We start from the raw sequence: 6,900 nt of genomic DNA on the forward strand, positions 1-6,900 counted from the left end.
CAGTGCTGGACACCACACGCACACACACCTGCCCCGTCCCCTTAGACTGTGGCTCCGTAGGAAACTGCGGACTGGGGAGCCCCTCTGTAACCACAGTGTGGCCCAGAGCAGGGATGCAGGGCGCTGTGGAGCAGAGTGACTTTCACCCTCCTGACCACCTGGGGGACACAGATGAGGGAACTGGCCATTGAGTGAGTGGCCAAAGACCGTCCGTCCAAGCTCACCCAGCTAGAGGGCAGCAGAGGCAAGGGTTGAAGTGGACTTATGCCCACCACCTCCCTCTGGGTTTGTGGACCATGGAGAAAGGCTTCGGGTCCCTGGAGAATTTCGGAGCACATTTGGAAGTGACAGCAGCCTTGCTCCCAGTCCCCTTCTGTTATTCCTCACTCACAGGTATGGTTAGTTCTCAGAGGGTTTTCTCAGCCCTAAGCCAGAGAGGGTAAGAAAATGGGAGAGTGGATTACAGGCATCCTGCCAGGACAGCCAAGCAGGAAAGCCAAGGCCCAGATCTGAAATGAGTTTATTGTCTCAATCCCCATCACCCATGCCAGCTTGACACAGGTACAGTTTGGGGGCAAATTTACTGTTGGTGGTCACCTCCTCCTCAGAGCCTTCCCTGATCTGCAGCCTCAGGAGGCAATACTTTTGTGTAGATCACAGGGGCAGAGCCGCATGGCCCCCACTGACCTAATATGACCTGTGAGCTGAGAACTGATACAGGATCATCTTCTCCAAACATCTAGCACAGTACCTGCACACAGGCCTTGGCAAATGCAACAAATAAGTAAATTCATGAGTGAATCAAAACGTCATTTGAGGCCTCATCAAAGTCACCAGAAGGAAGGCTGACTAGATGTCGTTGCTAACTCTGAGGGTGGGGTGGGGAGAAAAAAACCATTGTGTTGTAATCTGAGTAGGGAGCCTGGGCGCCTCCCCTGGGTGCGGAGCAGCCAGCTCGGGCATGGGACTTCCTATAACTGCTGACTGCTCCTCCCAGCCAAGCACTCCTACAACTTCTTGTTTCCCAGGAGGAGCTGTGTGGCTCTGAACAGGGAAGTGATCCATCTCCATGCCTTTCTCCAGAGTCCTCGCCTAAAAAACTACCACTTCAGCTATTCAATAACTGCCCAGGAGGAAATCCACTTAATCTCACCACAACAAAACAAAAATAAAACATCTGGAACAAAAACCACCCCTAGTGCCCGGCTTGCTTGGAAACAGGAGCAATCAGAACAAGGCACAAGGTGACATCTCTCCCCACTCCACGCTGCAGGCCAGGCCAGCTGCCCTGGAAGTGCCCCGATTGTCAATAGCACTATCGGAGCCCAGCCTGGCACGGTGCCCCCAGACAGGAGCTGAGGGGGGTTGACTCCTTGCTCCCAACGCAGGGGAGGTGCCCAGGCTCCGCTACTCAGATCACAAGCTGCAGTGACTAGGCACTTTTCTTTTGTGTGCAAGAAAAGCAGGCCTGGCTTGGCTGGGCTCCAGCCTGGTGCTCACCTGTTAGGAATGCCAGGTGCCTGCAGCCCTGGCCTTTGGTGGTGATTCAGAGGGTCAACCACCCAATTTGGTCCTGAGATTGGCCAAGGACACAGTGAAAACCAGAAAAAAAAAGTCCTCTCTCCTGGAAGCTAGGGCTAGCTGTTCTGAAAGCATACATATTTTTTGTTACAGTGCAAATGCCAAAGCAATGTCCAACCAAGGGGGGCCAGTGGATAACCTTCCTCTGCCCAGTGATAATCCTGGGGGAGAAGAGCACGTGGACTCTGTGGAAAAGAATTTAAGATGCACAGTGATGTAAACCAGAGGGGTCATGACCTTGTTTGAAATATTTATATTCATGGAGAAAAAGGAGAAAAAAGACTGGAAGGAAATAAATGTTGTCCTCGGTGACCTTGGATGGTGGGATTATGAGGGATGAAGTTTTCCTCTTTGTGTATCAGAGTTCAAGCAGAGAAGCAGAAACTGTCTATATTAAGAGATTTGGTACAAGGAATTGAATTGCTCCATGGCAGGGAGAGTGGAGAGTGGCTGATCAGGTAAGTCACAAATAGCAGGGCAACCTGTCAGGAAGTGCAGGCTAGACCCTTGGGCTCAGGTGGAACTGCCATTGAAGGAGTTTTTCTTTTTCAGCCTTTCAACCAGCTGAATCAGATATTCTAGATAACCACCCAGGTTATTTAGAATGATCTCTTTTACTTAAAATCAACTGACTATGGGATTTAATCACATCTATAAGGTATCTTCACAGCAGCACTTAGGTTAGTGTTTAATTGAATAACTGGGGACTACAGCATAGCTGAATGACATAAAACAGACCATCACAATATTTTTGTTATATTCTCAAATTTTCTGCAAGGGACATGTGTTATTACTTGTATAATTTTTTTAAAAAGCAGTAAATGACAAAACCACCATGAGATACCACTTTGCACCTACAAGGCTGATTAAAATAAAAAAGACAAGACAATAACAAGGATTGACAAGAATCTGCAGAAATCAGAACTGGCATCCATTGCTAGTGAAATTATATAATGGTGCAATCACTTTGGAAAACAGTTTGTTCCACAGTGTATACCCAAGGATACACATAGACCTGGTTCCCTTTCCCCACCACTGCCTTCCTATCATGGGGTGCCCTGCCCAGTGCCCACGTCCCAGAGTTTGCAGCTGTCCTGGAGAAAACCATCTACAAAAGTCATCTCAGAATTCTCTCGGAGGGTACAGTCTCCAATCACTCCTGCTGCCTACATACCACTACCAGAGAGAGCTCACGGTCCTGTTAAAATGAAGGCAGGCTCCCACCCTTGAAAGAAAGGGAAAACAAGAATACATCTCTGTTTATTGTAAGAATGAGCCCATTTTACAGACGTGAGGGATCCATCCAAGGCCATGGGGGTCTTGGATTCCCTCCCGCCACCCTCTCCCCCAGGCACAGTCTGGGACGGATCTACTAAGAGGCAGAAGTACCAGAGTCACAGAACCAGATTTGCTGGAGAGCTCTTTGCCAAATACGTATCAAGGGCTTTGGAATGGTTGCCACCCTCTGACTTAGAAGTTTCCTAGTTGAGAACTCCCAGTTCAGAGCTAAGCTACCAGGACAACAAGGATTTAGGTACCACATGTTAACTGCAGGGTAATATATCTTGGTGAAAACCTGGAAGCACTCCAAATACCCATCACTAAAGGATGGTTCATAAATGAGGACATAGCTCCATGATGTGACAATACACAGCTAATCAATATGATGTCTTTGAAGAATAGGAAAAGGAGTACGTCAAGACTGTATATTGTCACCATGCTTATTTAACTTATACGCAGAGTGCATCATGAGAAATGCTGGGCTGGAAGAAGCACAAGCTGGAATCAAGATTGCCGGGAGAAATATCAATAACCTCAGATATGCAGATGACACCACCCTTATGACAGAAAGTGAAGAGGAACTAAAAAGCCTCTTGATGAAAGTGAAAGAGGAGAGTGAAAAAGTTGGCTTAAAGCTCAACATTCAGAAAGCTAAGATCATGGCATCTGGTCCCATCACCTCATGGGAAATAGATGGGGAGACAGTGGAAACAGTGGCTGACTTTATTTTTTTGGGCTCAAAAATCACTGCAGATGGTGATTGCAGCCATGAAATTAAAAGACGCTACAGCTTGGAAGGAAAGTTATGACCAACCTAGAGAGCATATTAAAAAGAAGAGACATTACTTTGCCAACAAAGGTCCATCTAGTCAAGGCTGTGGTTTCTCCAGTGGTCATGTGTGGATGTGAGAGTTGGACTGTGCAGAAAGCTGAGCACCGAAAAATTGATGCTTTTGAACTGTGGTGTTGGAGAAGACTCTTGAGAGTTCCTTGGACTGCAAGGAGATCCAACCAGTCCATCCTAAAGGAGATCAGTCCTGGGTGTTCATTGGAAGGACTGACGCTGAAGCTGAAACTCCAATACTTTGGCCACCTCATGTGAAGAGTTGACTCACTGGAAAAGACCCTGATGCTGGGAGGGATTGGGGGCAGGAGGAGAAGGGGACGACAGAGGATGAGATGGCTGGATGGCATCACCGACTCAATGGACACGAATTTGAGTAAACTCCGGGAGTCGGTGATGGACACGGAGGCCTGGTGTGCTGCGATTCATGGGGTCGCAAAGAGTCGGACACAACTGAGCAACTGAACTGAACTGAATGGGAGAATGTAAAAGAAAATGGTAAGTTTGATATGATCTTGACAATATCAAAAAAAAAAAAAAAGATAGCAAACACCTATTGAGGGGATGCCCAATTCTATTCTCCAGCCCCTCTCCCTAACCCTTGACCCTATTCTATTCTCTACATAACAATTGTAATAAATCAATATTTGTCAAATGAGTGAAGTCCTGGTCCAGTGGTTAGGACTCTGAGCTTCCACTGCAGAAGACAGGGGTTTGATCCCTGGTTGAGGAACTAAGATCCTGCATGCAGCACGATGTGGCAAAAAAAATAAATAAATAAATGAACCAATGACTTTTAACAGTGGTTCCTCTTTGAGTGGAATTATGTGCAATTTTAGTTTACTTTTAAATTTTCTATACCTTCCAGGTTTTTACAATGAGCATGCTTTCCTTTTACCTTTGAAGTGGGGAAACGTGTTTTAAAAAACAAGGACAATAACAAAAGTCAAATCAGAAAAGTCAGAGGTTCTGTGAGTTAACTGTGTGAGAGCTCACATTCCTGGGGACATCATTATCAAAAGAAGCATTTCACCAAAAATGCCTCTGGAAGGAAATCTGGGGCACTAAGAGGAGAGATGGGGACTTCCCTGGTGGTCCAGTGGCTAAGACTCTTGAGTTCCCAGTGCAGGGGGCCCAGGTTCGATCCCTGGTCAGGGAGCTAGATCCACATGCTACAACTAAGACCCAGAGCAGCCAAATAAATAAATAAAATTTAAAAAAAAAAAAAAAAAAGGAGAGATGGATTTATTAAAGCTTGGTTCTTCATCAACCTACACTCCTGTTAGACAGTGTCCGAGAGTGGGCCCTCTGCAGGGCGTTAGGGAACACCAGGCTGGACTCACACACACACACTCACACAGGAATCACGTCAGGCCCCCACGGCCTTCAGTCCTGGATGTGAATCAAAGAAAGTGTCCTGAAGACCCAGACTGGCTTGTTGGCTCCACTGCAAGCTCAGTGCTGGCTTGGGCCCCCAGCGCCAGCCCAGGCCTGCCCCAAGAGCATGACATAGACCAGAGCTGCCAAAGTGATGCCCAGTGCTGTCACTCAGGAACACAGCTGCTCAGGGCCCGTTCACGCCTCATTGGTGTCCACTCAGGGGACGTGCAGGAGCACATCACGATAGCTCTGCCCTGCCTTTCATGCAGACAACTGCGCAAGGGCAGGAGGGGCCCCCACTGGTGAGCACCCCCACTGCCTGGAGGTTTGCTCCCAGCTCAAAAACATCAGGGCAATGGCCTGGCTTATGAAACACAGAAGCAGCTTTACATAATCACGAGAAATGATAAGAAAAAGCACATTCATAAAAGTGCATCTCCCAATCGACACAGTAATTTTTCAAGATAGAATTTGGTTTTGCTGGCTGGTTGTTTTTTTTTTTTTTTTTTGTGGCAGGTTGGGGGTGGGGGTGCAGATTATAAAAGTCAACAGTGTTTACTAACAAATAATTCCAACCAAAGAAAAATTCATAGAAACCAAATACTCTTGTTGAAATGAAGAGAAAAATTAACCAGTGGGTTTTTCTGGCACATTTATGGCTGCAGGATAATTATCCAGCTTCCACAGGTGGAAATTATAGCTTTTACCATAAGGTCCCAATGCCTCCAAAGTCCCCTGTGACTTGAAGCGCATCCTTGCAGCCTCTGCTTTGCCCAGGCACACTTACGAACATGCATGTGCATGAGAACACATGGATGCGCGTGCACACTTTCATTTATTTTTGACAGAAATAGGATCACACTCTACAGGCTGTTCTGTACCTTGCTTTACTCGTTTACAACATGGCAGACATCTCCCCACCATAGCTGATCTTTCAGTGCTTCACTCAGCCCCATGGGGCAACCAGCAAGGCACTGGACTCACATCTCCCTGGTGTTTTCCTTTGGAGAGTTCGCAGAACACCAAAACGGGACTGCCTGAGGGTCTTCATAGAAATGCAGAGTCCTAGGCCCTGCCCCATAGGGCTTCCTGGTGGCTCAGTGCTATTTCAGCCCCTGGGGTGGGAAGATCCCCTGGAGAAGGAAATGGCAACCCACACCAGAATACTGGCCTGGGAAATCCCATGGACAGGGGAACCTGGTGGTCTGGTCCATGGAGTCGTAAAGAGTCAGACTCGACTTAGTGACTAAATAACAACAGCAATCAATCCTTCTCCAGAGATTCCGATTCAGAAGGTTAGATGTGGTGACCAGGGATTTGTATGTAGAATAACTGCTGCAGGAAGGCACAGAGCTTACAAAAGTTTCAAAGGTGTGTCCTTTCTTATCAGACTGAGGGCAGAGGTACATGTCTGGTCTCTGACGTGGCATACCCTTGGGGCTATCTCACTCTGATCTAGCCTGCAGCCCTTGCCAGCTTTGGGGCCAATCTTGGGTGGGCAAGCCTCCATGGTTTGGGCCAGCAGGAGCCAAGGCCCATGGGATGCACTTGGCTTAGGGTTTGGCTGGACATCTGGGTGCCAGGCCAGCAGAGGAACAGGCAAGGAGCAACTGAGATGGGCTGCAGGACTCACTCACACTCAGTCCATTGCTCCTCATGACCCAGAGCTCTGAGTGTGGGCCATGCAAAAGACAAGAGGGCACAGGCGAGCAAGGACTGGCCACTTGCCTCCCACAGATCTGACACAGCCTCCTCCTCAGCCACTGATTTGAGGGGGTCCCTTTCTCTGTCCTCAGTAATGTAAAATGGAGCTC

Source organism: Cervus elaphus, chromosome 24 (assembly GCF_910594005.1).
Source record: "Cervus elaphus chromosome 24, mCerEla1.1, whole genome shotgun sequence".
Classification (NCBI taxonomy): Eukaryota; Metazoa; Chordata; class Mammalia; order Artiodactyla; family Cervidae; genus Cervus; species Cervus elaphus.